Source organism: Podarcis bocagei (genome assembly GCF_964188305.1).
Source record: "Podarcis bocagei genome assembly, chromosome: 17".
In the NCBI taxonomy this organism is placed as follows: domain Eukaryota; kingdom Metazoa; phylum Chordata; class Lepidosauria; order Squamata; family Lacertidae; genus Podarcis; species Podarcis bocagei.
In genome coordinates, this window is record NC_138143.1 from 34918357 (window position 1) to 34934457 (window position 16101).

At 45.0% G+C, this 16101-nt stretch overlaps 1 long non-coding RNA gene and 1 pseudogene across 2 annotated transcripts in view; both read left to right on the forward strand.

Moving 5' to 3' along the window:
• Positions 1-16101, forward strand: part of LOC308577068 — a 107525-nt gene that overhangs the window by 36976 nt on the left and 54448 nt on the right. The window lies entirely within an intron of this gene.
• LOC308577280 (V-type proton ATPase subunit e 1 pseudogene) lies at positions 8220-8631 on the forward strand (annotated as a pseudogene). Its single transcript has one exon. The product of its transcript is annotated as a V-type proton ATPase subunit e 1 pseudogene (transcript).

Sequence of the window (16101 nt, forward strand, 5' to 3'; positions counted from 1 at the left end):
TGGCGCTGTGGGTTAAACCACAGAGCCTAGGGCTTGCTGATCAGAAGGTCGGCAGTTCGAATCCCCGCAATGGGGTGAGCTCCCGTTGCTCGGTCCCTGCTCCTGCCAATCTAGCAGTTCGAAAGCACGTCAAAGTGCAAGTAGATAAATAGGTACCACTCCAGCGGGAAGGTAAACGGTGTTTCCATGCGCTGCTCTGGTTCGCCAGAAGCGGTTTAGTCATGCTGGCCACATGACCCAGAAGCTGTACGCCTGCTCCCTCGGCTAATAAAGCGAGATGAGTGCCGCAACCCCAGAGTCGGCCACGACTGGACCTAACGGTCAGGGGTCCCTTTAATGTAAAAACAACAAAAACACAGAATGTGGAGAAACTGATTAGTTCTCTATATCCTGAACAAGAGTACCTTAGCCTGAAATCTATTTGGATCCAATATTGAAGCCTTTCAATATCCCTTTTGAAAAGAATTAAAACAGTGGAAATTGAAAGTAAGGACCAATTCATACATTTACAGATGTGGCATAGAAGTTGCTTCCCCATGGTTCAGCCATCCCATTATAAAGACAAACTATGTGGATACTGGGTGTTACTTGAGTGATGTTGTTTTGGGACAAGTGCTGCCTCTGGGCATGTTTGTTTCCCATCTACTCAACTTGTGCATTCTGCAAAATAAAAATATATACTGTGCTGGGGTTTTTTTATATCACAAGAAACAGACTCTTCCAAGTTGCTCATCCATTGCAGGAAGTGGGGAGCAGAAAATAATATTCTGCCTACATTGAGTATTCCAGCCTACAGCTCATATTTTTCTATCTGATGTTGATAAGAACAGTAGCTAGGCAACTGTCACAGCTTTCCTCGAATCTGTTTCTCTGCATGCCCGGTGGAGCTCAGGCTTAGAGCTGCATACATACATTGTAGGAGTAAATCTCTCAAACCTATCGGGAAGGAGGAACTTTTCAAAATGTAGGAACAAATTTGCATTCCCCCTAGGAGCCCTGTGGGATAGAGGACAGCATTTCTCAGCAAACTCTTAAATGTTATTTTGCTTGGAGCTGTCTATGTTTTGGTACAGGATCACATCACTTTTTTTTAAATATCCAGGCTTTCTGGCCAGCTTCAGTTTGGTTAAGCAGCAACTAAAGGATATAACAATATGACGCTTAAGTATTTTGATTAGAATGTGTCTGTTTTGGTGGTAATACGTACAGTTCAGGTGCAAGAACAGATAGAAGCTTTGTTGGGGAGTTGGGGATTAAGGTCATGATCCTGACCTACTGCGTAGGCAACCCAGTCAGGTGCGTGGGGTATAAATAATAAAAGCATTATTATTATTATTATTATTATTATTATTAATAATAATAATAATATTGTAAAGGTAAAGGGACCCCTGACCATTAGGTCCAGTCGTGACCGACTCTGGGGTTGCGGCACTCATCTCGCTTTAATGGCCGAGGGAGCTGGCATACAGCTTCCGGGTATGTGGCCAGCATGACTAAGCCGCTTCTGGCGAATCAGAGCAGCACACGGAAACGCCGTTTACCTTCCCACCGGAGCGGTACCTATTTATCTACTTGCACTTCGTGCTTTCAAACTGCTAGGTTGGCAGGAGCAGGGACCGAGCAACGGGAGCTCACCCCGTTGCGGGGATTCAAACCGCCGACCTGATCGGCAAGTCCTAGGCTCTGTGGTTTAACCCACAGTGCCACCCGCGTCCCTATTATTATATAGGATGTCTTTATTTTCATCAAAGAAATGTTGGAGGGTATGGATTTTGGCCCTGAGGGTTCTGACTTCCTTTCTTTTAAAATGTTACAAGCCGCTCAGGTGAGCTACTGGGAACTGCAGTTCTGTTGCCTCTTAAAGACTCTTCCCTCCCTATGAACTCCAATAGAGGGCACACCAGAGTAGGAAGCAAATTATTATCTACGGTATCTTCCTGATGTTATCGCAGAGGAGCCTGGTAGTGCCTTGACTCAGACCACCAACCAAGTTAATGCAGAGCCAAGGGTTGAAGCTGGGACTTCCTGGATGACTGCTTAGTTTATGCTACTGTAGCTCTCATTATGGCCTAATCAATCTTTTTTACATGTGGCTGGTAAAATCTATTAGAGCAATCAATATCTATTAGGGAAACAAAAAGTCTAGCCTGAAATCAATAACATTTTTTGCTGAGGAACTGGCTGGTTTTAGGAGATGTTCTACTACTGGTAATTGCTTTGTGCTCTTTTCACATTTAGTTCACTGGTAGTTTGCTAGTATTCACATAAACATGGAATTCGCTTTTTCTTTCTTTTTTAAGTGCTGTAACCTTAAATTCAACACCTTCCCCTTTCAGTAGAGATAATCTTGGAATGAAATTGCTAAGGCTTGATCTTAATCACCAATATACCAAGGCAAAAATCAGACTAAGGATAGGGTGCTACAACTACAAATAGGGCAGAATAAGTGTGTGTGTGTGTGTGTGTGTGTGTGTACACACACAATACTTGTTCTGCGCAACAGACAATTATATCTCCAACATGGAAATTGCCTTCACGTGTTCTAATAACTTGAAATGTATAGACAGTTTTGGTGGACATACAAGACAACGTTAAATAGTTAATGTATGGCACTTACCTTACAGAGCTGATCACACCTATACCAAAACATCTCTCCAAAAGGACTTATGTGTTCTTGAAGGATATACCGTACCCATATTAGCACAGGTTATAAATGGGCACCATGTCTCCTGCCTGTAACCCCATGTTGACAGACATACTGCCTCCGATAGTGGAGTTAGAACATACTCAGTATGGTTAGCAGCCACCAATACACCTCTTCTCCGTGAATTTGTCTAATTCTCAACGCTCAGCAGTGTTCCCCTGGCTTTGCAGCCCCTCCAACTATTTGACGATCGATCCTTCTTCATGTAATGCAACTTGTTTGTTTGCTTGTTTTATTAAATTTATATAACACCCTTCCACAAGAGATCCCAGGGCAACTCACAGAATAAAATACAAGATAAGACACAAGTAAATAAATAAACCAAAACAAAAGCCCCACTTTCGCACAGATGAATTTAAAAGGCTGTACAGTGGTACCTCGGGATGCGAACGGGATCTGGTCCGGAGCCCCGTTCGCATCCTGAACAGAATGTAAGACGTGACTGCATGTCTGTGCATGCGTGGGTCGCGTTATGGTCATTTGGACCATCTGCGCATGCGCGAGCAGCGAAACCCGGAAGTAATGCGCTCCGTTACCTCTGGGTCGCCGCGGAGCACAACCCAAAAATACTTATCCTGAAGCGTATTTATCCTGAGGTATGACTGTAGTATATTAATCAGCCAAAGGCCTGGTTGAAGAGGAACATTTTCGCCTGGCGCCTAAAATATATATAATGAAGGCGCCAGGCAAACTTCCCTGGGGAGAGCATTCCGCAAATGGGGAGCCACTGCAGGAAAGGCCCCTTCTCGTGCTGACACCTGCCAGACCTCTTGTGGAAGAGGCGCACAAAGAAGGGTCTCAGAGGATGAACACAAAGTCCGGGACAGTTTATATGGGGAGAGGCAGTCCTTGAGATATTGCGGTCCTAAGCTGTTAAAGGCTTTATAATTCAAAACCAGAACACTGAATTGGGCACAGAAGCTAAATGGCAGGCAGTGCAGTTGGACCAGGGTCGGTGTGATATGCTCAAACCATCTTGTCCCATTGAGCAACCAGGCCACTGAATTCTGCACCAGCTGAAGCATCTTCAAAGGCAGCCCTACGTGTAACGCATGGCAGTCAGTGCTGGATTTACATATTAGCTAAACAAGCTATAGCTTAGGGCCCCAGTCTCTTGGGGGCCCCAAAAAAAAATTAAAGGGGGAAAAACCTGGATGTACATTTTCAGAATATAAGATAAAAACAACTTCTTCTTAATTGTATTTCAGTTCAACAACTTCTTCTTAATTGTATTTCAGTTCAACAATTACTTTGATAAAACACATATTTTGTTATGTGCTTTAGATAGGTCCATAAATTACCATATAGCATGTATTCAACACAAAAAAACAGTGACAGTTTGTTGTTGACAAAGGACAGCTGGACATATAAAGGTCCCCATTCCCTTCAGTAGCTCAGGGCCTCATCAAACCTAAATCCGGCCATGATTGCAGTAATCCAGCTTCGTTGGTGTGAAGTGTCCGTGAAACACCAGCTTCAGAATTAGCTCCTTCATGGCAGCCAAAATGGCTTTAAGCAGGGCTTCCTCCATAATGCCTCCCATTCTCCATTAGTTACGTCTTTTACTCAAGTCAGGTCTGGACAGTGCTGCTTGCAGATTCTTTTCTTTTAATTTTATTTTACAGAAACAACACAGTGACCGAATTCAAGAAGTTCAGGTTATTTTGTCACCTCTTTAAGGGCTTATTTCCCAGTAGGTTAAATGAATAATAATAAAACCTCACAATACGAACTTTGGACCACCCACTCAAAGCTATTATGGGAAGAGGAGGTACTCCATAAAATTAACAGCGGACTTATGGCATTCACTGCCAAAATATTTATTCATTTATTTACTGAATTTGTCTCCTGCCCACCCTCCTAAAGTCATCCAGAGTGATAAAACAAATTTTTAAAAAATTAAAAATATCTTCCATATTGTTATTTATTCATTTAGATGTTGTGAGGGGCAGATTAGTAGACAAATTTATGGAGCTGAGGCTTAACAGCAGCTACTAACCACCCTGGCTAAATTGAACCTCCATGTTCAGATGCAAAAAAACCTCTGAAAAGCAGATGTTCAAGACAGAAAAGGAGGCCTGTCGCATTCATCTGACTGGACAGTCTCCACTGGCTAGAATTTGTTTGGTATTCCACTCTGTTGTTTGGTATTCCCCCACTTCCCTGAATGTCTTTGGTAATCCCCTCTTTTTTTATTTGGCATTCCCTACTTCTCTGGTTGATAAATTCTAAGCTAGCCAGGGGACTACTAGTCATCTTCTAGTTCAGTGCATTTCCTTGTGAGAAAAGGGTAACTAGCATTTTAACTTTTTTGCAATATCAATTTTGGGGCTAGAGAGCAATTTTGATCACTGCAGATGGTGACAGCAACCACGACATTAAAAGACGCCTGCTTCTTGGGAGAAAAGCAAAGACAAACCTAGACAGCATCTTAAAAAGCAGAGACATCACCTTGTCAACAAAGGTCCGTATAGTTAAAGCTATGGTTTTCCCAGTAGTGATGTATGGAAGTGAGAGCTGGACCATAAAGAAGGCTGATCACCGAAGAATGGATGCTTTTGAATTCTGGTGCTGGAGGAGACTCTTGAGAGTCCCATGGACTGCAAGAAGATCAAACCTATCCATTCTTAAGGAAATCCGCCCTGAGTGCTGACTGGAAGGACAGATCCTGAAGCTGAGGCTCCAAGACTTTGGCCAACTCATGAGAAGAGAAGACTCCCTGGAAAAGACCCTGATGTTGGGAAAGATGGAGGGCACAAGGAGAAGGGGATGACAGAGGACGAGATGGTGGGACAGTGTTCTTGAAGATACCAGCATGAGTTTGACCAAACTGCGGGAGGCAGTGGAAGACAGGAGTGCCTGGCGTGTTCTGGTCCATGGGGTCACGAAGAGTCAGACACGACTAAACGACTAAACAACAACAACAACTTCTTTGGTTGATAAATTCTAAGCCAAGTCGGAGGAGTCACCTTCTAGTCCAGTGCATATCCTTATGAGAAAAGGGTAACACAGAGCATTTTAATTTTTTGCAATACAGTGGTACCTCAGGTTACATACGCTTCAGGTTACATACGCTTCAGGTTACAGACTCCACTAACCCAGAAATAGTACCTCGGGTTAGGAACTTTGCTACAGAATCAGAACAGAAATCGTGCTGCAGCAGCGCGGCGGCAGCGGGAGGCCCCATTAGCTAAAGTGGTGCTTCAGGTTAAGAACAGTTTCAGGTTAAGAACGGACCTCCAGAAGGAATTAAGTACGTAAACCAAGGTACCACTGTATCAATTTTGGGGCTAGAGAGCAATTTTGTACCCATCTAAGTCCCAAACCTCAACACTCAGGGTCAGCGGTGTAGCGTTGGTGCCTAGTGGGCAGCCCAGCTGGCTGACACGGCCCTTGGTGGGTGGAGAGGAACACCGGGCCGGGCCATGCTGGGGTCACCTGTTTGGGGGTGCCTGGTTCGCACCCCCTCAAAAATTGTTCACCCAGGACCAGAGCACCCCTGGCACAGCAAAGCTCAGTCACAGATAGAAAGCAAAAGCTAAGAAAGCCACGCTTCTCACTTCTGTTCACCCAGGGAATACTTTTAATTGTCTGAGGTGAACCAGTGAACTGTACTATTTTCCTCAGTTTCTGTATCCATCTCTCTCTCACGAGCCGCGCCAAATTTCTATCCACTTTAATGTATACTTTGTTGAGGTTTAAATGATGACTCAGGGAACAATGCTGCTTAAAGCCCCATCTCCGTGCAGGCCTTTCCTACTTTATATGCAACGTTATCTCCTTTTTGTTAAGAAAGTGACTGGAGGCGTAATTAAGAATAATGATCCCTTTGTTCACCAGTAATTGGTTCATACGCACATTTAGTAAGATATTAGCGAGATTCTATAGTGTTGGGGAAGAACATTATGTTTCTGCAGCGCATAAGCATTATCTGGGAAGTGGGTCACTTTGTCTACCATTGTTCCTCCTGCATTCTGATTTTCCTTATTGATTCCCTCTCTTCCTTAAGCGTACAAGCGCCGTCTTACAAGTCCAAGGCCTTCGGCTAGTAGCCTGCTACCCAGTGTCAGAGGGGTGGCGACTCCCAGCTTGCTTGTCGGCAGCACTGGCGGGGGAAATAGGGACATTCTAGAATCAAATCGGGACGCGGGTGGCGCTGTGGGTTAAACCACAGAGCCTAGGACTTGCCGATCAGAAGGTCGGCGGTTCGAATCCCCGCAACGGGGTGAGCTCCCGTTGCTCGGTGCCTGCTCCTGCCAACCTAGCAGTTCGAAAGCACACAGTGCAAGTAGATAAATAGGTACCACTCCAGCGGGAAGGTAAACGGTGTTTCTGTGCGCTGCTCTGGTTCATCAGAAGCGGCTTAGTCATGCTGGCCACATGTCCCGGAAGCTGTACGCCGGCTCCCTCAGCCAATAAAGCAAGATGAGCGCGCAACCCCAGAGTCGGTCACGACTGGACCTAATGGTCAGGGGTCCCTTTACCTTTAGAATCAAATCAGAAGCTAGGTGGCTTTTGACTGACCCTTAGAAATCAGGACACCTGGAGGCTATGCAGACCAGTTGCATTAGTATTTCCAAGTGATCCCTGGTGGGACGTCTTTTTATATATATAAATTTTTTTTAGTTTTTTAACATATCATTTTCAACAGCAATTAAACATACCGTACTTTTACATCTTACTCAATATTTTTAACTTCCATCAATCCTGTCTGAAAAATTTCCAATCTAATCTCTTATTATGCTTTTCTTATCTTCCCTATTACATTTCAAACTCATAACCAATATCTCTATCTTTTTCTACTTTGTAACACTTCATATATTTCTCCTTACAAAACTTCTTGTAGTCCTACTAGCGTAATTTGTTGATTACAGTTGCTCTTCAAATAATTAATATACTTCTTCCAATCTTCTGTAAATCTCTGGTCCCGCAGGTTTCGAATCCTTGCTGTCATTTTGTCCAATTCTGCATAGTCCATTAATTTCGTCTGCCATTCTTCTTTCGTTAGAATTTTTTCTTGTTTCCATTTCTGGGCTAACAATACTCTTGCCGCAATTGTTGCATATAAAAACAATTTAACATCTTGCCTAGTAATGTCGTGACCTATAATACCAAGTAAAAATGCTTCTGTTTTTAAAAAAATGTATATTTCAACATCTTTTTCATCTCATTATATATCATTTCCCAGAAGTTCTTTACTTTTTTTACATTCCCACCACATATGATAAAATGTTCCTTCTTTTTCTTTACATTTCCAACATTTATTGTTTGTTTTATACATTTTAGCTAATTTCACTGTGTAATATACCATCTACACATAATTTTCATCATTCTCTTTCAAAGCATTACAGGCTGTAAATTTTATCCTTTCCTTCCACAACCTTCCCTGGTGGGACGTCTTGCGGGTGGGGAAAAGGAATGTAATCAGGTCCTATCATGGGGTCATGCTAGTCATGCTATGCAGATATCATCACACCATGCAGAAAAAGAACCAAGAGTAACCACTGCTGAGCTAGCAAGAGCCTGGCCATGGCGTACGGCGGCCTCGCGGTGCCCATCACCATCATGAGCATGTTCTGGACGGTGGTTGTCGTCATCATGCTGTGGTTTGTGCCCAAGGGGCCTAACCGGGGTGTTATTAACACAATGTTGGTGACATGTGCTGTCTGCTGCTACCTCTTCTGGCTGATCGTAATCCTGGTTCAGCTGAACCCTCTCTTCGGACCACAGTTAAAAAGTGAAGTAATTACATATCTAAAGTACCACTGGCTTTAACCGATGTGCTCTTCTACTGCAGTTTGTGCACTGGGATACGAAGAGATTTTCTTTATGTAAAGCCCTGTTGATCCAGATGCCTTCTAGCGTACTTTGAATCCGACCACCTCTGCTCAATGCCTTACTGTTTGTTCTATTACAAGAAATGTTTGCCTACTCTTGTTGTTTTTTCACCTTTGAAAGTGCCTAGTAGATACCTATATTTCTACTCAGTACAATGTTGTGCTTGAATTTCAAGTATTATAAATAATATTCCATCCCTCTTCTCTGCACTGACAGTGGCTACCGTAGATGGAACTGAGAATTGCCTCTGAGCATTTATTTGCCTTACCAATTTTTATACTAGACGGTCTACTGATCCAGTTCACAAGCACAGTCTGAATGCTGTGTCTGATAACTTTAAGAAACAACCAAATACATTTCCTGCTTTCTTGCATTCCTACCTTCTTCTGTTCTGAAGCTTACAGACACTGCAAAGAGAGACTCTCCACACCAGAATTTGATATCTCTACCTTAGGTTCTTTCTGAGATCCTTCAATTGTTTCTTTTCTCTTTCTAGGTGACCATTCTCTCCTTAGCATGCTACCCTCTCAGGTGTTTTCCTTGTGGGCTATAGACGTCCCCCCAAATCTTGGAAGAGCCAGTTTGGAATGACATGTGCTGTAAATCTTAAGAGAATTGGAAGGATGTGTTTCCAACCTCTCCCCCACTTCCTTGCCACAAGTTGCCCAGGTTGCCAATACCCAGCCTTAGGCACTCAAAGATCAAGGCAAACCTGACAACAAAGATTGACAGGAACTCAGTTGAAAGTCAGCGGGAGGGAATGTGGTGGGTGATCAACCCCTGAGTAACCTGTTTGGTATGAAGGCGCAGCAAAATGTGAGCCCAGCTTTGGTTATAACTTGGAGGACTTCCATGCCCCTGGGTACATGATTCAATGCCTGCTCATTGGCAGATCCATTTATAGACCAGAGCCACAGTAAGCAGAAATCTATGCTGGCAACCACAGGAAATTGTAGAGAAGTTAGTAAAAAGGAGTAATAAGGTGTCAGGAGGTGAGCGTGTCAGAGGTTACGAGGTGCAAGTTTGGGTACAAAACTGATTGCAAAGGATCGTCAGAAACATCCCCCATAATCTGCACCATTTAATATCCTGTGGGTTCTAATGCAGGGCAGGGTCATTCATAGACTCTCACTTCCAAAATCCCTGACCGTTGACTACGCTGGCTGGGGTGAAGCTAACTGGGGTCCAACAATACAGTATATACAGATCTAACAACATCTGTATCCATACCCTATCTAATATAAAGGGGTTTACTGCTCTACAGTGTTTCAGCTCACTGTTGTCTTCGCATGCGGTTGTCCTATTCAGACATAATCTATAAAAACATAACTGGATTATGTTATGTTTTTATAGATTATGTCTGAATAGGATGAGAGTGTCGGAGATACGTGCAAATGTATATGTGAACCCGGTCTTTGGGTGGGTGTTTGATTTTCGTTGTTGTGTATACTGTGTATATACGGACAATGACAATAAATTTATCTATCTATCTATCTATCTATCTATCTATCTATCTATCTTTTTGAAAATTTGGTGGTTTCACTGACACGTCAATTTGAAGTGAAGCAAAGCACGCCGGAGGAACTGGTGCCTAACTCTATTGCGCTATTTCAGTAATTTAATCTGTGCTGGATCCAGGAATTAGAAGGGGACTGTCCTGGACTGGCTGGGTGCAAAGGAGTGGTGGGAGGCACCAGCTGGGGAATCCCCAGGGGAAGAAGGCTCTGAGCCAGGGGATTGGTGGTGGGATGACAAGGAGTGGTCAGACGGAGAAGATAGAGCAGTCTGAGAGGCAGAGGTGTCGGAAGCTGAAGAGGTGACAAGGTTTAGTGAGCAGGAAGAGGCTGTGGCAGAAAGCAGTCAAGAATTGGAGGCAGAAGTGGAGGGGGCCAGGAGACAGAGATGAGGCAGGCTTTGGAAGAATCCAGGCAGTCTCCCCCCTCCTGCTGCGAGCAGCTCCCCTCCCGCTTGGTATTCCCAGAATACGCAGAGAAATGAAGAGGGAGGAGCAATGAGAGACAAGACGATGGAGCCTTAGGCTGCTGAGGAATGAACCAGGAGAGGAGCCTAAGAGTGCAGAGAGAAGGCAAGGGACCTTCAGTCCTTGCAACTGCCTCATTGGGGCAAGACCTACTGGGAAGGGTTGCTGAGCTTTGTTTGTTTCTTTGAATAAAGAGTTAACTTCTCATCAGATGCTTTATTGTGTTATTGCCGACTTATGCCCAACTCCATCTCTTGATAGGGGCCTGCCCCCCAACTCAGTATTTAAGAACAGGACTTTTGAGCTTTCTTCATCCCCTCCTTCCTCCCTACCCCTATGAAATGCCTTCCCCCATTCCAAATGAGGCAACTACTACTTTACCACGATGGGGGGGAAACCCAAATGTTTATGAACCACCTCCCCTCCCTGCAACCAAGTGTTTCCATAGATTCTAGTGACACAACCCAATTCCAGCAAAAGTTACTCAGGACAAAGCCCTATGGATAACAGTGAAAGAAGCATTAATCATAACTAAGTTGAAGTCTCCTTGAATCTTGTTTGGTTGTACCCAGTCCCTGTCAGCTCTAGATAAAAAAATGAGGAGCCTGTGGGTCTTCAGATGTTACCAGACTACAGCTTCCACTATCCCTGACCATTGAGCCTGCTTGCTGCGGTGGATGGGTGCTGGAGAATCACAGAATCATAGAGTTGGAAGACACCCAGAGGGTCGTCTAGTCCAGCTCTCTGCAATGCAGGAATCAACAGCTAAAGAATCCATGGAATTTTATCTCTCAAGCAATATAAAGATAACAGCAAACCATTCCCATAGCCAGGCGATTCATAGGGTTCCTTCTATAGGGAAGAAAGAAACCACAGCTTGTCAGTATGGCCCCTGGGACCACACAGGCGTGTCAGAACGCATCAGCTCAGCAGTGTCGGGCCTGGGTGGAAGCTGAATAAGATTTCCAAAGCAAATCCACACAGCGCAGGAAGGAGTAAAATTAAGGCAAATCTCCAGAGATCTGTTTTAATGAGGATGAGCAATGTTTGCTGGAAGCCCATTGACTCAGCATAATTAAGGTGAAAGGAAGCGTCATTGTCATTCATGTTAAAATACTGCGATTTCAAAATCCTGACTAAAATTTCCTAGAATTTGTAATGGATTGGATGGTTTGGGCTCTTTTCCTTAAACCAACACCCAAGTTGGCTCAAAGTTTTTTGTTTTGTTTTTGCAAAGTGTAGAATAATCTGCAGACCCAACTATTGTGCATGCAGAACTAGAAAAATATTGTTGCATGCCACCCCAATCTCCGAGGGGTGCAAGATTCCTGGGGTTCCAGGCACTTACCCAGGGTTTGTGTTTCCTTTTGGGAAGGAGGCAGAGTGGAGACTGTGGTGTCTTTATGATATATGGTTTATTTACACATATACACAGCCTGAGCCTAAGATGGAGGGGCTCACAGCATTAACACCTGAAAAGGTCTTGCTTCTTGCATAGTCATAGCCTTGGCATCAAGCATGGGCCTGACTCTGTTTCTCTTCTGCTGCCTGCCCCCTGTGCTCAGCCGCACCTCACACTGCCCTGGCTTTTGTATTTCTAACCACCAGTCAGGCAATGGTGTGCGGTCAGTGGACTAGGGGAACTAGGCTAGTCCCCTAATTGTTCCTGGTAAATTAGAATATTAAAGTATTAAAACTTGGTGCCTCCTTCCCAAAGCCCAGGATGCTTCTACCTGGCTGAGGGAGGGAGGGAGGAAGGATGCGCAGTGCTCCAACGGGGTCCAAGAGCCCTCCCACCACCTTCCCAAAGCCCAGCTGGCTTTGGGAAGGACGATGGAGGGCTTCAGCATCCTGTCAGAGGCCTGGAGCCTCCTTCCGAAAGCCTGGGAAGCATCTGCCCAGCTTAGGGAGGGACATGTGATGCTCACAAACGTGATGTCAGGACGTCGTGACATCACACACACGTGTCTCCCCCCCCCCCAAAAAAAGTATCAGGCTCACAGCTAATGCCTCTGGCCCTAACTATTCCCCTATGAAAAATTATCAACCCACGCCACTGCAGTCAGGTGAGGAGGGGCCGGGAAGGCACACTCATTTGCCCTCTGGCACAGAGCTTTTGTTGTTGTTATACCAACGTTTGGTGGTTAGGTGGCAACTACAGTCATTCTCTCACAAAGAAACTTGCCCAACTAGTTCGACAATGGAATCCTCTATTCGATTTTTAGCCCTTGCTGAATCTAGGATCCCAGGAATTAGAAGGGACTCAGGCATCATACAGGCTGACCACCCCCCAAAATCACAACAATACTTTCAGCTTTTTTTTAAAAAAACAACTTAGCATTTCTGAAATATCTAGTCGACTAGTCAGGGTTTGTTGTATATACCCAAGGGCCATTGCATATATTTTATGCTGTAATTTAGACAGTTAGTCCAGGGAAAAGTCAACAATACTGCAAATACTGCCATTTAATTTTGTTTTGATTACCCCAATCAATCAGGGAGCAGGTTGGGTTTTTTTTAATAATGCAGCCCAAAAAAGGCTTACTGATCTCTCAGGCAGAGGCAAATGAAAATGCCAACATGAATTTGCACTCCTCAAGAAAGAGGCTGTAGGGAAGGGCTTAGAAGAGTATTATTATGTTCCTTCGGGAGGTTCAATTGCTGAGGTAACCAGGTTAACACTACCTGTCTTGCTGCCCTGTGCTGTGGCAGTTTCACGCTTCTCCTTGTATCACTTTTACCTTCGTGTCTCTGGAATGAATAGGCCAACATACTCTACTTTTTCATACTGCATAGTTGAGAGTGGACAGTGAAATGACCACAGCACAGCATGAGAAGGCAAGAACACTGACCCTCTTGCCTCAACTCTTGGGATGTATCTCCCCCTTATTCCCGCCAGTTCAGAGGGCAAAATACTTCATTTGCCCTTTCCAACATGATCAAGTAATCAAATGTGACCATCCCTGCTGGTCGGTGATAAGAGGAACAACTCTAAATGGCTTTACTACACTTACACGGAAACAAGAGTTGTCACCTGTCCCTATAAAAACGGGGCCACCCCTGTTTTGAGTCAAAAACAGGATCAAGATTCTGGAGCGCTAAGCACCACCAGATATCAGAATTATAGTCTATCTGTGTAAAAATTCTACATTCCTTATGCATCCGTTTAAATAAATATCAGTAGCTAATTCGATGACTCGCCTGTGCGTGGTTGAGACATTATGTCTTTAGATATGGTCCTGTGAGTACCATTAGCCGTTCCTATTGCTTGCTGGGTAATTAATATAGCTAAATGAATTGTTCTGAAAGCTCAATTAGCCATTCTTCACTGAGAGATGATAATAAATGGTTCTCTGGGACTCCACAGGGGATCCAGTTGTTACATATGCACACCTAACAAGGCTGATTTCAGAACTACAAGTAGAAATTGTCTTATTTTACAAGGAGAAGATAGCAACAGAGGTTGCTGCCTTATGAGGGTGATACCCTCCAACATTCCTCAGGTGCAAATAGGGACATTTCTCACTCCTCCCCCACAACTGACCCTGGGAACACTCAGACATGGAGGAGGAGGAGGAGGAGGAGGAGGAGGAGGAGGAGGAGGAAGAAGAAGAAGAAGAAGAAGAAGAAGAAGAAGAAGAAGAAGAAGAGCCCGTCCATCTGACTGGGTTTCCCCAGCCACTCTGGGCGACTTTCAACAAATCGAAAACCATAATAAAACATCAAACTTTAATAACTTCCCTCTACAGGGCTGCCTTCTACTGTCATCTAAAAGTCAGGTAGTTGTTTATTTCCTTCACATCTGATGGGTGGACGTTCCACGGGGTGGGCTCCACTACCAAGAAGGTCCTCTGCCTGGTTCCCTGTAGCTTTACTTCTCTCAGTGAGGGAACCGCCAGAAGGCCCTCAAAGCTGGACCTCAGTGTCCAGGATGGACAATAGGGGTGGGGACGTTCCTTCAGGTATCCAGGATTGAGGCCATTTAGGGCTTTAAAGGCAGCACCAACACTTTGAATTGCGCTCAGAAACGTACTGGGAGCCAATGAAGGCCTTTCAGAACCACTGTTATATGGTCCCAACGGCTGCTCCTAGTCACCAGTCTGGCAGTTGCATTCTGGATTAGTTGTAGTTTCCAAGTCACCTTCAAAGGGAGCTCCATGTAGAGCGCATTGCAGTAGTCCAAGTGGGAGATAACCAGAGCATGTACCACTCTAGTGAGAAAGTTAAAGCATGGACCATACCTGGAAAGCACAGGGGGAAAGTAAGTGTGAATAATCCCTGACAGAGAGTTTTGCTTTTTTCCCTCCTCGCCCCACTGCCACCAAATCCCTTATTTTGCAGGTTTTTCTGTATTGGGCCTTGCAAAAGAAAACAACTCTGGAGTGACAATGAGGGGAGCTCTTTCTGTTCTAGTTCACTGTCTCACTGGGTATTCATGAAAGTAGCTTTCCCAATATAAGGATGAACAATTACGTCAGCAGTTGGAAGTTTGCAATGTCTCAGTCTGAACAGGGAGCTGGCCTGGAGCTTGGAAGATCACAGTCTACTGTTGCCAGGATGCTACCCTAGCCCTCTTGTGATGTCTAAACAGTCCTGAAACCTAATGGTTTCTTTGTTTTGCTGTTCTTAGAGGCCAAGACGCTGCCTGACATTTCTTTATTTTCTTTCAAAGCATGCTGTTGGGGCAAGTCCAACGTAAGCCAGAGGAGCTTACAGAAGCAGATCAATTCGAGGATTATAGTTTCAGTGTTAAGCAAGGCGGCCGTATGAAAACTGTGCCCTAGTTAACAAGACTCCAGGCATTACCTAATCACTTGCATTGGCAAAGATTATGGACGGGAGCAGACACTGCAACCAGAGCAAAAGTCATGCTCAAATGATAGCGTTATGGGGGTTGTTTTGTTCTGTTTTTTATGGTATAATGCAGGGGTTTTCAACTTGTGTGCCGTGGCACCTTGGGGTGCCTTGAATGAGGGTCAGGGGTGCCATGGGCAACACTGGCCTCTGTCCCTCTTTCCTTCCTTCCTTCCTTCCTTCCTTCCTTCCTTCCTTCCCTCCCTCTCTCCTCTGATGCCCTCTCTTGTCTCTGCCTCCCAAAGGCTTGCCCAGATGTTTGTTGCATCAGCCCTGGCTCCAAGCTCCCCAGGTGAATGGTGCCTCTGGGGCTGGTCAGGGGTGCTGGTTGCCAGGAGCTGAGGTGGCCTCGGAGTAAGCTAGCAAGTGGTTGAGGGAGCCCAGCCAGCCAGTCCTTGCTGTTGGGAATGGAGTATGGACAGACAAGTCCCAGGCCCCTGTGGGGCAGTGTGAGGAGACACCTCTCTTTGAGGTGGGGTGGGGCAGCAGCAGCGGCTGCCCGGATGACCCCAAGGAGAGGGGAGAGGAGAGGAGGTTGAGGGAACACTCCACAAGGGAGGGTGTTTGAAAAAGGGCGAGAGGCTGCCAGCTCTGCAGGCAAGGGGTGACATAACTGGGCTCCTGAGCCCCACAGGGGTGCCGCAGAAAGAATGTAGTTGGTCAAAGGAGCCGTAGACTCAAAAAGGTTGAAAACCTTTGGTATAATGTATGGTTACAAAAGTTG